At 37.8% G+C, this 17,980-nt stretch overlaps 1 pseudogene; it reads left to right on the top strand.

The window, feature by feature from the left end:
• Positions 1-15,542: 15,542 nt before the first annotated feature.
• Positions 15,543-17,980, top strand: part of LOC137760613 (BRISC complex subunit Abraxas 2 pseudogene) — a 178,224-nt pseudogene continuing 175,786 nt past the window's right edge.

The following is a 17,980-nucleotide window of genomic DNA, read 5'->3' as shown; positions in this document are numbered from 1 at the left end:
TGTAAAAAATGCCATTGGTAATTTGATAGGGATTGCATTGAATCTGTAGATTGCTTTGGGTAGTATAGTCATTTTCACAATATTGATTCTTCCAATCCAAGAACATGGTATATCTCTCCATCTGTTGGTATCATCTTTAATTTCTTTCATCAGTGTCTTATAGTTTTCTGCATACAGGTCTTTTGTTTCCCTAGGTAGGTTTATTCCTAGGTATTTTATTCTTTTTGTTGCAATGGTAAATGGGAGTGTTTCCTTAATTTCTCTTTCAGATTTTTCATCATTAGTGTATAGGAATGCAAGAGATTTCTGTGCATTAATTTTGTATCCTGCAACTTTACCAAATTCATTGATTAGCTCTAGTAGTTTTCTGGTGGCATTTTTAGGATTCTCTATGTATAGTATCATGTCATCTGCAAACAGTGACAGGTTTATTTCTTCTTTTCCAACTTGTATTCCTTTTATTTCTTTTTCTTCTCTGATTGCCGTGGCTAGGACTTCCAAAACTATGTTGAATAATAGTGGTGAGAGTGGACATCCTTGTCTTGTTCCTGATCTTAGAGGAAATGCTTCCAGTTTTTCACCATTGAGAATGATGTTTGCTGTGCGTTTGTCGTATATGGCCTTTATTATGTTGAGGTAGGTTCCCTCTTTGCCCACTTTCTGGAGAGTTTTTATCATAAATGGGTGTTGAATTTTGTCAAAAGCTTTTTCTGCATCTATTGAGATGATCATATGGTTTTTATTCTTCAATTTGTTAATATGGTGTATCACATTGATTGATTTGCATGTATTGAAGAATCCTTGCATTCCTGGGATAAATCCCACTTGATTGTGGTGTACGATACGTTTAATGTGTTGTTGGATTCTGTTTGCTAGTATTTTGTTGAGGATTTTTGCATCTTTGTTCATCAGTGATATTGGTCTGTAATTTTCTTTTTTTGTAGTATCTTTGTCTGGTTTTGGTATCAGGGTGATGGTGGCCTCATAGAATGAGTTTGAGAGTGTGAGGCAGGAGAGATTTTGATAAAGCTATTTATTCAACTTAAAGGACCATATTTTATTATTAGATTATCTCTTACTTGCTTTTCTTTGATGTTACAACTTATTTCTCTTTAATTTTTTTCCAGTTTTATTGAGATAAATAACTCTGCAACAAACATGAGGGTGCAGATATCTCTTCAAGATAATGATTTCATTTCCTTCGAATATATACCCAGAAGTAGAATTGTTGGATCATATAGTAGTTCTATTTTTAATTATTTGAGGAACCTCCATAGTGTTTTCCATAGTAGCTGTACCAATTTACATTCCCATCAAGAGTGCACAAGGGTTCTCTTTACTCCACTTCCTTGTCAGCACTTGTTAACTCTTGTCTTTTGGGTAATAGCCATCCTAACAGGTGTGAAGAGATATCTCAGTATATTTTTGACTAGCATTTCCCTGGTGATTAGTGATGTTGACAACTTTTCATGTATCTGTTGGCCATTTGTATATATTCTTTGGAAAACTATCTATTCAGGTCTTTGCCCATTTTTAAACTGACTTATTCATTTATTTTTTGCTACTGAGTTATAAGTCCCTTGTATATTGTGGATATTAACCCCTTATCAGATATTTGATTTGCAAATATTTTTTCTCATTCAATAGGTTACCTTTTTATTTTGTTGGTCATTTCTTTTGCTGTGCAGCCTTTTTAGTTTGATGTAGCCATACTTGTTTATTTTTGTTTTTGCTGCTTGTGTTTAAGGTGTCAAATCTAAAAAGTCATTGCCAAAACCAATATCAAGTACTTTTTCCTTATGTTCTTCTACGAGTTTTATGATTTCAGGCCTTACATTTAAGTCTTTAATACATTTTTTAAGTTAATTTTTGCATATGATTTAAGAGCGGGGTCCAGTTCCATTCTTTTGGATAGGATATCCAGTTTTCCCATCACCATTTACTGAAGAGACTCTGTTTTCTCCATTAAGAATTCTTAGTGGATCCCTTGTCAAATATTAGTTGACCATGTGTGTTTGGGTTTATTTCTTGGCTCTTGATTCTGTTTCCATTGGTCTATTGCCTGTTTTTATGCCAGTACTATACTATTTTGATAGTAGTTCAAAATAGGTTCATCTGTGTTATTTTTCTAGATTCCACATATATGCATTAATATATGATATTTGTTTTTCTCTTTCTGACTTACTTCACTCTGTATGACAGTCTCTATGTCCACCCATGTCTCTACAAATGGCACAATTTCATTCCTTTGTATGACTGAGTAATATTCCATTGTATATATGTACCACAAGTTCTTTTTTAAAATTTTATTTATTTATTTATTTTTATACAGCAGGTTCTTATTAGTTATCTATTTTATACATATCAGTGTAATATGTCAATCCCAATATCTCAATTTATCCACGCCCCCTTTCCCCCTTGGTGTACATATGTTTGTTCTCTACGTCTGTGCCTCTATTTCTGCTTTGCAGATAGGTTCATCTGTACTATTTTTCTAGATTCCACATATATGCTTTAATATACGATATTTGTTTTTCTCTTTCTGTCTTACTTCACTCTGTATAACAGACTCTAGGTCCACCCATGTCTCTACAAATGGCACAATTTCATTCCTTTGTATGACTGAGTAATAGTCCATTGTATATATGTACCACATCTTCTTTATCCATTCCTCTGTTGATGGACATTTAGGTTGCTTCCATGTCCTGGCTATTGCTAATAGTGCTTCAATGAACATTGGGGTGCACTTTTTTTTGAATTATGGTTTTCTCCAGGTATATGCCCAGGATTGGGATTGCTAGGTCATGTGGTAGTTCTGTTTTTAGTTTTTTAAGGAACCTCCTTACTGTTCTCCATAGTGGCTGTATCAATTTACATTCCCACCAACAGTGTAAGAGGGTTCCCTTTTCTCCACACCCTCTCCAGCATTTATTGTTTGTAGATTTTTTGATGATGGCCATTCTGACTGGTGTGAGGTGGTAGCTCATTGTAGTTTTGATTTGCATTTCTGTAATAATTAGTGATGTTGAGCATCTTTTCATGTGCTTCTTGGCCATCTGTATGTCTTCTTTGGAGAAATGTCGATTTAGGCCTTCTGCCCATTTTTTGATTGGGTTGTTTGTTTTTTGGTATTGAGCTGCATGAGCTGTCTGTATATTTTGGAGATTAATCCCTTGTCATTTACTTTGTTTGCAAATATTTTCTCCCTTTCTGAGTGTTGTCTTTTCATCTTGTTTATGGTTTCCTTTGCTGTGCAAAAGCTTTTAAGTTTAATTAGATTTCACTGGAGTTTGCAGGCAGCTGGGTGGAGCTGGGTCTTGGTGCCGAGATGGGGACCTCCAGGAGAGCTCACACCAATTAATATTCCCTGGGGCATGGCCTAAAGTATCCACCTCCAACATTCACTTTAGAACAGTAATCATTCCTCCTTGTTGAGCAGCAGCAGCAGCCAGGAGCGCCTGCCATCTGCCATCCCCAGGGGGCCCAAGGCATGGTGGGGCATGGAGTCATGGTGCCCCGGGACTGTGGCGCGGCTACCTGGGCTGGATTGTGCCTGGGGTCACCGCGGCAACTGCAGGAGCCACAGGGCCACCGTGGGGCAGGCTGCAGCAGGGACAGTTTGCAAACTCTCAGGCCTGACAGGGCCATGCATGGCACATCCATACAAAGCCTGGACACTGCAGAGATGCTCCCTGGGGGCTCAGCCGACCAGGGCAGGGGTCTATTTGCAATTTCTTCCTACCCTCCCCTACCAACCTCTCCAACTTCTCCCCACTTCTGGGCTCACAGCTCTCTAAGGCCAGTGTTTATTGTTTTTGATGTTATTGTGAATGGGATTGTTTTCTTTATTATTTTTTAATTTTATATTAAAATTATAAAATTATATATAATATAAAATTATGTATAACATAAAATTATATTTTTTTATTTTATTTTTTTTATTATCTTTATTTTTGAGATAGTTCATTGTTAGTGTACAGAGATACAACTGATGTTTGTATGTTGCTTTTCTGTCCTGTAACTTTCCTGAATTTGTTTATTAGTTCTAACAGTTTTTTGGTGGATTCTTTAGGATTTTCTCGTATAAGATCATGTCATATGCAGATAGAGAGAATTTTACTTTTTTCTTTTTGACTTGGATGCCCTTTATTTCTTTTTTCTCTGATTTCTATGGCTAGGAGGTTCAGTACTGTGTTGAATAAGAGTAGTAATAGTGGTGCTCTTGTTTTCTTCCTCGTCTTAGAGGAAAACCTTCTAGCCTTTCACTATTGAGGATGATGTTAGCTGTGGACTTGTTATATATGGCTTTTATTATATTAAGTTCTTCCTATACCTGATTTGTTGAGAGTTTTTATCATCAAAGGATATTGAATTTTGTCAAATGCTTTTCCTGCATCTATTGAGATGGTCATATGATTTTTATCTTTCTATTAATGTGATATATCAGATTTATTGATTTACATGTGTTGAACCAACCTTACATCTCAGGGATGAATTCCACTTGATAATGGTGTATGATTATTTTAATGTGCTATTTAATTCAGTTTGCTAGTATTTTGTCAAGAATTTTTACATCTGTATTCACCAGGGATATTGGTCTGTAATTTTCTTTTCTCATAGAGTCCTTGCCTGGTTTTGGTATCATGTTAATGCTGGCCACATAAAATGAGTTTGGAAGTGTTCCCTTCTCTTCAAATTTTTGGAAAAGTTTGAGAAGGATTGGCATTAATTCTTCTTTAAATGTTTGGCAAAATCCACCCATGAAATCCACCATCCACCCATGGTCCTGGGCTTTTCTTTGTTGGAGGTTTTGATTAGTGATTTAATATCATTACTTGTTATTGGTCTGTTTAGATTTTCTGTTTCTTCATAATTCAGTCTTACGAGGTACATGTTTCTAGGAATTTATTAATTTGTTCCAGGTTATCCCATTTGCTGGCATATAATTTTTAGTCACAGTTCTTTATATTTCTGTGGTGTCAGTTTTAATGTCTCCTTTTTCATTTATATACTTATTTGAGTCTTCTCTCCTTTTTTCAGTTTGTCTAGCTAATGGTTTGTGTGTTTTATTTATCTTTTCCAGTTTTGTTAATCTTTTCTATTGTTTTCCTGTTTTCTATTTTATATATTTCTGCTTTAATTTTATTATTTCCTTCCTTCTGCTAACTTGGGCTTAGCTTGTTGTTCTTTTTCTAGTTCCTTGAGGTATGTTAGGTTGTTTATTTGCCATCTTTCTTTTCTCTTGATATATGTATTTATAGCTATAAACTTTCCCTTAGAACTGCTTTTGCTGCATCCCATAAGTTTTGGTATATTGGTGTTTCCATTTTTGTTTGTAAGATATTGTTTTATTTAACTTATGATTTCTTTTTTGATCCATTGGTTGTTCAGGAGTGTGTTGTTTAATTTCTACATATTTGTGAATTTTCTGGTTTCATACTATCATTTTCAGAAAAGATACTTGACATAATCTCTATCTTCTTGAATTTGTTGAGACTTCTTTTGTGGCCTAACATATGATTTATCCTATAAAGTGTTCCATGCATGCTTCAAAAGAACCTGTATTCTGCTGCTATTGCATGGAATGTTCTGTATATGTCTGTTATGTACATTCATCAAAGTGCTGTTCAAACCAAGTCTTTCCTTATTGATTCTCTGTGTGGATGATAAATCCATTATTGATAGTGGGGCTAGTGACTGTGCTCCTCAGTTGGGCAAGGTCACTGTCTTGTCTTGTCAGTCAGTTGGGGCTGTAAGCTATGCTCCATGGTTGGGCAGAGTCATTGGCTGCACTCCCTGCCTAGGCAAGGCCACAGGCTGGCCAGCAATTGGTCAAGGCCATATGCTGGGCTCTGCTACTGGGTGAGGTTGTAGGTTGAGCTCCTCAGTGGGGTGGTATCATAGGCTGTTCTCCAGGATTCTCAGGGTCACTGTTAAAGCTCCCTGGTTATGCAGGGCCAGAGCTATGCTCAACAGTTGGGTAGGATGTGTTCCACAGCTATTGGGCTACTGGTTTTTGTGGCCATGCTTCCCAGAGTGATGGGACTGGATGCTATGCTCAGCAGGTTGGTGAGACTGTGAATTTGTCCCCCTGCTAGCATGGGCTATCAAATGCACTCCACTGTAGCTTCAATCTTGTAGCCAATGATCCTAATCAGACTGAACTGTCAAATAGGCTCCTTGGCCAGACTAGGCCATGGCTCAGCTCTCTAGATATGCAGAGCCTCAGGCTGGGATTTCTGCCCAGGTGCCTCTGCAATCAGGAACATGGTCTGCTGAAACCTGAGTGAAGGTTGCTGTAGGCACCACCACCCTTTATCTGTCTCCTTCTGATCCCTAGCTCCTGGTGGAGCTGCACGAATACCGCCCTGTGATGTATGTGGGGTAAGACCTGAGTATACTTCCTCGGAATCATCTTGCAACTCTGGAAAAGCTGAATGTCCACCTTGGGTTCTCTTTTTACCACTGGAGAAACTGTAAGCCCAGTGGGCCCCTCTAGGTGTGGTGATGTGCTGGCCTGGGGAGTGGTTGAGTTGGTTAAAATGAAGCTGCTGCTCTTACTCTCCTGATGCAGTCCCTCTTAGTCTCTGTTGTCCAAGGTAGTGTTTAAGCCTCACTTCTTGGGTTCTGGGATCTTCAAAATGGTGTCTTGTGTATAGATAGTTGCTAGTTGACCCTCTTGTGAGGCTGACTGAAGTTGGGTACAATCTATGTCACTGTCTTGATGACATCACTCCAAAGTAATTTGTTTTAATGCAAGCTGAATCATGTCTCATCCCTATTTCATATCCTTCAAAAGCTTCTCAAGGTTTTTAGGATAAAGTTTGGCTCAACTATACTTACTTTGAATGACTCAATTCCTACCTCCTTTCTCCTTACCTACCACAGTCTCCCTCTTTCTATCCTGGAATTAATTGAAGTATGGTGGTTGATACATCACATTATAATTACCTTGTTAATTTAGACTTCCTAAATAAAGATTTTTATATGTGGGGTCTAGTAATCTTAATTTTAAGCAAGCTTTCTGGAAGATTCTCATTTAAACTAAAATTAGAAAACCACTACACAATTCCCTATTGGCCTGACCTTTCTGCTCCTCAAATATGTTCATTTATTTCCTATTTTAGGGTCTTAAAATGTTCAGTTTCCTCAGTCTGGAACGTTGAATTTTTATTCTAAGGTAATTTCTAATTATGCTCAGCTTCCAATTTCATGTTAATTTCTTATGGGTGTCTTCCCTTAGGTTAGTAGACTAAATTATATCGTGTTATGTATTGTCTTCATTTTCTATCATTTTCTTTCATAGCACTTAGAACATTGGTAATTAAATTGTTATTTATGTATTTATACTTTCATCTCCTCCACCAGATTGTGTGCTCCTGAGGGCTACAAGTTTTATCTCCTTTCTTTCATGGGGTTACTATGTTCTGTCATTTTGGGTTAAGTGTCCCACTTTGCACTCATCTTGCTGCTGGTGGCCACCTGAATCTTTGCTCTTATCACACTGTGCTGCAATTTTCTCACTCCTTGTCTCTGTCCTATATAAGCATGTGATATAGGACAGAGATGTAGAACTTCTTGAGGGAAAAGACCAACTACATCTTTAACTCTGTTACCACATCATCTAACAGAGTAATTGGAAAATAGTAGGGCCATTAATAAATACTTGATTAATGAATGAATGAATGAATGAATGACTATTACACTGTGTGATTTTTTATGTTTTAGGGAAGAGACTGTGATTTCAGAAATTCCAAATGTGTGAAATACTGAAGGTTCTTAGTATTCTTCTGAATTAAAAACAAATTGTGTCCACTCTTTTTACTCAGAGATGTCACTGAGATTTCATTAATATTATATCTATTTTAAACTGTATCGTCATGAACAATCTGTAGACTAGAAGAAAACATAAAAGAAAATTTTTGTGATCTTGGATTAAGCAGACGTTTCTTAGATACAATATGAGAAGCACAATCCATAGTAGGAAAAAAATAGGTTGATAACTTGGATTGCATTGGAATGAAGACTTCTGCCCTATGTATGACACTGTTAAGAGAATTAAAAGATGCAGACTACAGACTGGGAGAAATATTTGAAATCATATATCTGATAAAAGACTTGTATCCAGTTTAACCTAAGTACTCTCAAAATGCAATAATATGAAAACCATCAACCTAATTTTTAAAAAAATGAGCAAAAGATTTACACAGACACTTCATCAAAGAAAATATAGGAATGGCAAGTAAGCACATGAAAAGATGTTTAACGTCATTAGTTACTCGGAAAATGCAAATTAAAAACCACAGTATGAAGCCACAGCACATCTATTAGAATAACAATTGGGTTGGCCAAAAAGTTAGTTCGGGTTTTTTGTAACATCTTATGGAAAAACCCGAACAAACTTTTTATCCAACCCAATAAAACAAACACACAAAATAACTGAGCATTCCAAGTGTTGATAAGGTTGTGGAGCAACTGAAACTCCCACACTTTGATTGCAGGAATTCAAAAAATACAGCCACTTTTCAAAACAGTTTGGCATTTTTTTGTAAGGTTAAACATACACTTATCATACAATTCAGTGATCCTAGTCTTAGGTATTAACCCCAGTTAAATGAAATCTTATGTTCACACAAAAATATGTATGTTAATATTCATAGTAGATTTATTAGTAATCGCTGAAAACTGGAATCAATTGAAGCTGAGGTACATCCAATCAATGAAATACTACTTAGCAAAGAAAAGAATGTACTTCTGGTACCACAACAATGTGGCTAGATCTCAATTGCATTTTTCTATGTGAAAAACAGCAGAATTAACAGGCCATATACTACATGATTCCACTGATGTAACACTCTGGAAAACATTAAATTATAGGGATGGAAAACAAATCAGTAGTTGCCAGGGACTGAGGGTGTGGCAGGGGTTGATTACAAAGGGGCAGGAGGAAATTTGGGAAACAGATTATTGAACTGTTCCATATTTTGGTTGGGATCGTGGCTACCTGACTATATGTGTTTGCCAGAACTCAGAGTGGTACACTGAAAGGATGAAGTTTACTCTATGTAAGTTATACCTTATTACAGAAATGAAATTTCAGTGGCAGATTATTTTGTTTCTGAATAATTAATGCTTTCAAAGTCCATGTGTTATAACCATATGCTTTTCCTGTTCTGAATATATGCAGTGTTAGCAATGTCAGCATATATGTTGCATGCCTGTTTAAGAAGAAATGTAGGACAAATTATAGATTTAAATAGCCCTAACTGTTGTCTAAATGTAGAAGTCATTAAAAGCTATTTGACTAATAGCAGCTTGAAAAAAAATCTAAATTCATACTGGAGCATTACATCGCTGAGTGGCTAGATTCCAGGTAAAGTGATTGATTACATTATTGAGGAACACATGTTTTACTGGTCTACCTATAAATTACCCTTAGCTCCAGGGCTACAGTAATCAGTTTTCATTTTAGAACATTTTCCTCCATTTAAAATTCCATGATTTTTCAGTCTAATCCTTTGTCCATTTCTATCTTGTTCATTTGTAGAAATAATTTCGGTTTTGTCTTGTCCTATAGAAAACTACCATCCAGTAGAAGTGCCTAAAATGCTGGCAGTAACTATTTTGGATGACTGCTTTCTGAGGGAACAAAAAAGAATGTGGAGGTCTTTCTTAGCACATTCTCATTTCTGGGGGAAAGGTCAATAATTCAGATAAATTCTGTTTCATATCTCTACCAGGGGTCACAAGGAGCCAGTCTTACCCAATTATTGAAAAGTCTCTCCATTTTAGAGTAAGCAACAAAAATTCATACAGAGAGATATGACCTTCAATGTTTGAGATTAATTCATTTAAATACATACACATTATTATTTATTAAACTAAGAGATATTTTGCCTTCTAAGTGGTAAAGTTTCTTTCTTCATTTCCATTTCCTACAAAATTTCTACCAATGTACTTGCCCAACAACCTTTATTCGGTTGAAGGAGGAAGAGTGTTCTTTTGAAATGACATTGACAAACATGCACTGTACACTGGACCAGTAGAGTGGTGATTCAATTATATCCACCAGGCCATTGACCACTGATGGCGGCTTTTTGTCACAAGCTCTGCTTCCTTCAGTAGTTTCCACAACCCAAGTCCGTCTCTTTTTCATCATATTATCACAGCCTCCCCTTGTCTCCCTCTGCACTCCAAAGCATCCTTATTCATGGACACTTAAAGCAATGTCCTTTATGCAGATCTTGATTTGTTGTCAGAAATCAATATTTTGAAGACTTTTTCTTCATGGATTACTATCATTTCAAAATCAAAATATTTTGCAATTGCTGAAAGCTCACAGAAATATTCCGTGCCTGAGCTGACAGGAAACTGTAATCATATTGTCAAGCAATTGCTCTGACTGTGGCAAAGTGAGAATGTTAGATTACATGTGTCAGCATGTGAAGATAACGGCTGCGCAGTGAACAGCGTGCTGAAGGCTTGATAGGAGATGGGGAGTTTACCGCTGTAAACTGCAGCCTGTTGTCGACAGTAGTGCCGCCTCGGCATTCCTTCATTTGCATTAGGAACCCTTTATGATCAATAAAGTGTCTCAGTTGAACTGTTTGGAAAGCATCCTGAACATTCCCGGCAAAGCTCGTTCTGTCAATTAATATGTGCTAATCTGCAAGCCAGGGTTAAACAACCAATGGTTTCGAATGGGTAATATTGGTTCATCTTTCTCAGACTGGATCTAATAGCATTAGTATATTCATTTCACATGAGTGACTATACAGCAAGAGAAGAAATGTTTTTCTGCTAAAATGGATAAAATCCTGTATCTGGTAGCCAGTTTTCTTGGGTACTGAAAGATTTATTGCCAATCTCTTCTCTTCTGGTTTTTTCTCTGGTCACAGCAAGACCCTTAAAGTTCTTCATCACTCTTCCCTCCTCCCATGGTGGCTTGTAGCCTCCACCAAGGGCTCCCAGGGATATCCATTATTCAGCACCTCGATACCCTGCAGCTACCTCCATGGCCTAATCACTCAGCATCCACTCTGTCTTCTTCCGCAGACGCAGGAGAAGGCTGTGGAATTTGAGGTCAGTATGTGTTGGCTTCACCCTTTGATCCAACCTGGCAGTCAGATATTTTAAGGTGCTGTATTTATTATTCAGTTGCAAAACCAGGGTGATTTTTGTGACTGATGTTGTGGTATACTAGGTGTTTACTAAATAAATACATATTTTATGATGTGCATTATTTATTAAGTTAAACATTATTCTACCCAAGTGTATCTTTTGGTACCTTCTTTGTCTTTCTTTCTCTTTACATTCTTTTATTTTCACTTTGCTTTATGAATCTATTCCTCCTCATTGGGCCCAACATTCCAAAGACATTTTCCTGGAAGAGTTGAGCACTTTGGGAAGCTACATTACCTCTTTCTGGCCCTTTGGCCATCTCTTTATAATTGCTTATTTCAATACCCTGAAATGGACCTTAGCTGCCTGAGAGTCGATGCAGCTCCCTGGAGCATTAAACTTTCAGGAAGCAGCTAGGTTCAGGGAGGAAAGTTTTAAAGCAAATCCTGCAGATCTCCTCAGGGTAGATTTGGATTGGGGCACTCTACTTTGCATGGGTTGTGCGTAACCTCAGCTGCTGAAAGGGAAGAAGACCCAGGAATCTCTTAGGGCTTATGACTTGTGTATATTCGCTCCAGTCATCTCCGCTCCTAACTTCCCCCTCCTTGTTCCACCCAACACTCCTGGAGCCTTGAGGCAACACAGGTAGCTTTGGGGAGCAGATGATCATCTCATGAAACATGCGTTTCATGTTAAAAAAATCAGTGAGGGGCTTAATTGGACTTTCAGGATAAGATCTAAAATAGTAAATAAACTGACACATTATGTATCCCACACAGGTTTGTGGATTTTCAAATACTTTCAGTGTGGAAGAAGGTTACCTCTCACTTTCAATGATTTGTTATATAAGAAAAATGCATTATTTAACAGTTGTTAGGTAAGCAGTAGCCTGTGATGTTATCAGAGGACATCAAATGAACCGAAGAGTCAACCTGGTTTTTCATTTTTGTTTTTCTAGCCTCCTTCAAAGCATCCAGTACAATAGAGCATTGTTCGGACTTCTACTTCTTAAGATGGGTCACAAGAAATCTTGAGACTGTTTTATGAGTCCTTGGTGAATAACAGGTCCACTATTAATATTTGTGGTTTTCACCTAGAGCGAGAGTACAAACAGAGGCCCTTGGCCGGCATGCTGGGCTCTATGACGCAGAAGTCTGTAGCTGGGGTCCCGTTGTTGGCCAGTTTATGGGGAGTACAGAAAGTCACCACCAATATCAATTATCTGTTGCCTTGTATTATCTGTCTTATGTGTTTTGTGGTATTTTGTCTCTACTTACCCATGTCCAAGGTTTTTCAAGGCAGCATTGGCAGTGCTTTTGCAATCTTCATGATGCTTAGCACAGGGCTGTGGACACAGCAATAATAATGATATAATAATAATTTTACTATTTTATAATTGCATAAAGATTTAGATTACATAAAACTCCTTAAATCTCAAACCTGTGAGATAAATATTAGATAGAGACACAAAGGAACTATATTTAAAGAAGAATGATGTATGACTTAGAAAATGCACCCCTGCGATTTAAATCCATCGTTTTCAAGAAGCCTTTTGAGCCCTTTCCTTACTCAATTAGGTTCTTTATCACCTTCTTCTGGGTTTAGCAGCCATTAATCTCTGGTGCTTTTATGTTCCCTTAACAAGTGTTCATATATCTCTTTTTAGCAATTGTCACATTCTATTTATATTATTGTTCTTCAAGCACATATCTTAGCTCCCCTTCTGGAATGTGAGATGTTAGGACAGAAAGAGTCTCACTCACCTTTGCAGGATCCTGTACATTGCAGAAAGACTTATTCCTTGCAGGCACTCAGTAAACATGTGTTTGAATTGAAATCTGGGAAACTAATGCAACATCTTTTCATTAAATGCACTTTAGGGTAAAGATAAGTATGACGCAAATAAACCGTCTCTTATACTTTGTAGACGCTGAGACCACATCCTCAAAAATGCAATATTGTGTAGCTATGGGTACTGTCATACAAATAATACCTTTGCTAAAAAGTAATTTTGGATTTGAAAACTGGCTTATTTCATTACACATCACATATCTATACCTTTTTTGATCAAATCTCTAGCCAGATTAACTTGACAAAACAGCTGATTAGTATAAAAACAATAGTTAAAAATTAGCAGTTGAAGAGTGGTAAAAGTTTTCCTCTTCAAACTGTGATTTAATGAATATTAGGATGGTACTCACAGTCAACATATCAGTGTTTATCAGAGTGATTGTTCTTTAGACAAAATTATTTATGATTAAACAAAGGAATGGGATAACAGATATACAAAGTTTCAAAATTACATGAATTTGCTAGTGCAATGATAGAGTGTGAATAGCTTTTAACTTCAACAATGAACTAGAATATTTCTTGAAAAGACTTTTTCACGTTACACTACACAATTGCTTTCTACCTTTCCACCCACTCATTATGTATTTAAAAATTTAACAGTACCTCCTAGATGATGATTGAATAATGGTTATCTTTTTTGCTATATCACCTGTATTGACTGATGTCAAAATCATGTGATAGAGTCTTATAGCTACCAGTAGAGGATTATAACTTAGAAGTGGGGATGTAAATGATGTTTATGAGAACTCTAATTACTGACATATCATTTGTGTTAAATGAGTCATATCCCAAGGAGGGGGTCTTAAAGTTCTGGGAGCTGTATCTCCTTGTATTCTCTTTCTATTGAACATCACCTTACACTCCTCAAACACTCCTGTACTTTTCCTCCTCTTTCTTTCAGATAAGTCCACATCCCTATTGAAGTCATGAGCTTTCTGAGCCTTTATAGCTGATGTTTTTCTTAGGCAAAGAATGAAGACATGTTGAACAATTAAAAACCACAACCTGTCACCAAAAGCTAGGAAGTAGCACTGCGTAGCCATCTCGTTAATTTTGCTTTTAAATTGTGCTAATACAATGTAAACCAGATAATATACAGCAGAGGGTACCTAATTATGAAAACATTTCTTACCTGTTTCCATTCTTTGGAAAGTCTGGTCAAAGTTTGCTGTCAAATATGCTGACTTTAACCACTGATGAATTTGGATATCTGTTTTCATTGTAATTCTTAAATATCCTACCATTTTGTCCTATCCTTCCAATCTCAAAGCCAGTGATCTATTCTCTGGTTTATCCTCTATGACCTCTTAGCATGGTATTACCTTAATTTTTAATTTTCCTTAAAGCCAAGCTCTTTCTCACTTCAGGACCTATTAATATATTCTTCCCTTTCAGTCTAGAATGTTCTTCCGCTTTTATCTCTCCTTCCCCTCCTTCTCCCTTATGCACTATTTTTGGGGGTTGGTATATTATTCTAGTCTCAAATTCTAACTTAAATGTTATTTCTTCGAAGACTTGAGTAGAGGTATTAACAAGTTAGGAGATCAAGGGAACTTTAATAGTGATATCACATAAAATTAGTATTCACTAGGATTTGGGGTGAACAAAAAGACGTTTGGACCTACACTGCCCACTCTCCACTTGGGAATCCCTCTTCCCTCCCAAATCCAGATAGCTCTGCCCCTCTTCCTGACTTTCCTTTCCCTGTTGTTTCCAGCAACTGCTTTGATCATCTCAGCTTTCTCCCATTCCTCGGCGAGAAACCCAGCCACTCTGGTGTGTAAATTTTGATGGAACAGAATAGTAACGGGAGAGTCTGTAGAATACATGTTTATAATGGGGCTTGAATTATTTTTCTTGTTTTCTTTCTCTGAGGCAGGCTTGCTTATTCCCCAAGGCCTGATGGATGCCATATAATCAATACAATCTCCTATACTTCTTAAAGCTAAATGGTCTCTGCCACCTTCTTCCATGTTAGTTATTCTAGGATTCTGCTACGAACTGAGTGCTTGTGTTCCCACAAAATTCCTGAATTGAAGCCCTAATTTCCAGTGTGATGGTATTTGGAAGTGGGTACCTTTGGAAAGTAATTAGGTTTAAATGAAATCAGGAGATCATGATGGGATTAATGCTAAAAAAAGGAGACATGAGATCACTCTCTGTTTGCATTGCACACACCAAGGGACGGCTATAATACATAACGAGAAAGACAGACCTTGTCAAGAACCTGACCATGCATAGCACCCTGATATTGAACTTCCAACCTCCAGAATTTGAGAAATAATTGTGTGTTGTTTAAGCCCCTCTGGCTATCGCATTTCATTATAGCATCCAGAACAACCACAGATTCCTGGAGACCATGGATCATGGGCACAATAGGATCCAATCAAAGGGTTAAAGAGCTTGTAGTTTGTGAGGCAGAGCTTGAAAAGATCCCCTGAGGCAGTGATGTACATTTTGGAAAGGCTTGGGGGGGGGATGCAGGAGTAGGAAAGCAGTGGGCTCTTCAGGCTGGCGGGCGTGGGCAGGGCTGGGTCCAAGTGCTAATGAGCTAGAGGGAGGATTCCAAAATGGCGCTTGCCAGCACCAGTGTCCACATGGTAGAAGGAGCACCCAAAACGCTGCTGCCAGAGTCTATGTCCTCAGGGTAAGCTGCAGTTGCCTCCTGCCTCTCTGGGAGACTCTCCAAGATCAGCAGGTAGGTCTGAACCAGGCTCCTTTCAAATTACTGCTTCTTCCCTGGATCCAGAGCATGTGAGATTTTGTGTGTTCCCTTTAAAAGTGGAGTCTCTATTTCCCACAGCCCTCTGGGTCTCCTAAAATAAGCGCCACTGGCCTTTAAAGCCAAACGTTTTGGGGGCTCGTCTTCCCAGTGCAGGATTCCTGGGCTGCAGAGCCCAATGTTGGGCTCAGGCACCTTGTTCCTTGGGGAGAACCTCTGCAATTGTAATTATTCTCCTGTTTGTGGGTCATCCAACCCTGGGGTATGGGTCTTGACTATACCACAACTCCACCCCTCCTACCTGTCTCATTGTGGTTCCTCCTTTATATCTTTAGCTGTAGAAGATCTTTTCTGGTAGCTTCCCATCTTTTTCATGGATAGTTGTTCTGTAAAGAGTTGTAATTTTGCTGTGCCTGTGAGAGAAGGTGCGCTCAGGGTCTTTCTACTCGTCCATCTTGGGAACTCCCTCAGGTCCTTTTTCAATTAAATTGATTTTAAAAAGAGACTATAGAACACTACAGTTTCAGAAATCAATATATAGCATATGACTACATATGACTGTCAAGAATATTTTTAATGTAAAATTTTCAAAATTTTAATTGTTAAAGTGATGAAAATTAACATTTTATTACTTCTTACTTTGCATAATATATGTTTAATTCTTCATATTTTTAGAAAATATGTCTTTAAATTTTATTAAGAATGGAGATGGTATAAACTATTTTTGAAAATGAATTTTTTGGAGGTTTCATAGTCTCTGGTCCCTTTAAGGACTTTCTATTTAGATGATTTTTACATACATATGTTTTCCCATCTTAATGGACAAACTTCTCATTAAAGTTGGAAAGCTATCATACTCCCAAGATAAACCCAATATTGCAAAAATATTAAGTCCTCATTAAGCAATATAATGAGAATTTCTTCGAATATACATTGGACAGTTCCTATAATTCTCTCCTCTCTCACTTTAAATTTTTTTTTTTTTTGCATGGAATATTAGTAAATGAATCAATGGTTATAAGAAAATTCTTTGGTATCTTACCCCAAAACGTCATGAATGTTTTTGCTCAAAAAAAGCTTTGAGCTTTTTAAGAGTGTTTTACTTATCCATAGCTGCATAACAAATTATGCCATAATTTCCTGGCTTAAAACAACAAACATTCATTATCTCACAATTTCTATGGGTCAGAAATCTAGACGTGGCTTAGCTGGGTCCTCTGGCTCAAGGGCAGTCATGAGCTTGATCGACATCATCCTTGTGGACAGGGTTATGGTCTCATCTGCAGACTTGACAGGGAGAAGAGTCACTTCCAAATCCACTCCTGTGGTTGTTGGAAGGATTCGGTTCCTTGTGAGCTGTTGGACTAACAACAACTTAGTTGCTCAGTGGCTCTTCGCCAGAAGCCTCCCTTGGTTCCCAACCACATGAACTATCCACAGCACAGTGGCTCATCATGGGAGCTGGCATCCCTAAGACGGGTGAAAGAGCCAGAGAGTAGGAGAGAGAGAGCATCCAAGACTGAAGCCATGACCTTTCTTTAACTCAATGTAGGAATTGACTTTCTATTACGTTTGCTGTCATATATCAAATAAAACAAGTCCCTAAATGCAACCCACACTGAGAGGAGAGTCATACACAAGAACATGAATACCAAGAGGTAGGTGTCATTAGGAGCTGTTTTAGAGGCTGCCTACAGCAAAGAGTATTCCACAAGCCCACTTCACCAACAGCCCTCCTTCACTAAGTTGATAGCAACGCTTTCTTTCTAGTTGCACAATCCAAAACTTCAGAGTCATCCTTGAGCTGTCTTTTTTCCCCATATGACATTCCAGTGTTTCAGGAAGTCTTGTCAGCTCTAATTCAAAAATAAATGCAGACTTTTATCACTTCTCATGCTTTCACCGCTCTCACCCTGGCCTTAGACCCCAGCACCTTGTGTCTGGATTACTGAAAGAGCCTCCTAATAGGTGTTTCTCCTTTTGTCCTTACCCACTGTAAGTCTATTCTCTACACAGCAGCCAGAGGGACCCTTGTTAAACAGAAATCAGTCATGTCACTCTATTCAAAACGTCCCTTGACTTTCCATTTAACTCGGTAGAAGCCAAAATTTACAATATACTGCAAAGCTTTACATGAGTTGGCTCTTCATTCTTTACTGCTCTCTCATGTGCTCCACTCCAACCACACTGACTTCCCTCTATTCCTCTAGCTCGAGGGCAGACTCTGGCCCAAGGACCTTTTCTATGACTCTCCCATCTGCCTGGAAGGCTCTTTCCCTAGACATC

The sequence above is a fragment of the Eschrichtius robustus genome, chromosome 3, assembly GCF_028021215.1.
Source record: "Eschrichtius robustus isolate mEscRob2 chromosome 3, mEscRob2.pri, whole genome shotgun sequence".
Taxonomy (NCBI): domain Eukaryota; kingdom Metazoa; phylum Chordata; class Mammalia; order Artiodactyla; family Eschrichtiidae; genus Eschrichtius; species Eschrichtius robustus.
The sequence above is the reverse complement of the archived record's forward strand: the minus strand, read 5'-3'. Positions and strand labels throughout refer to the sequence as shown.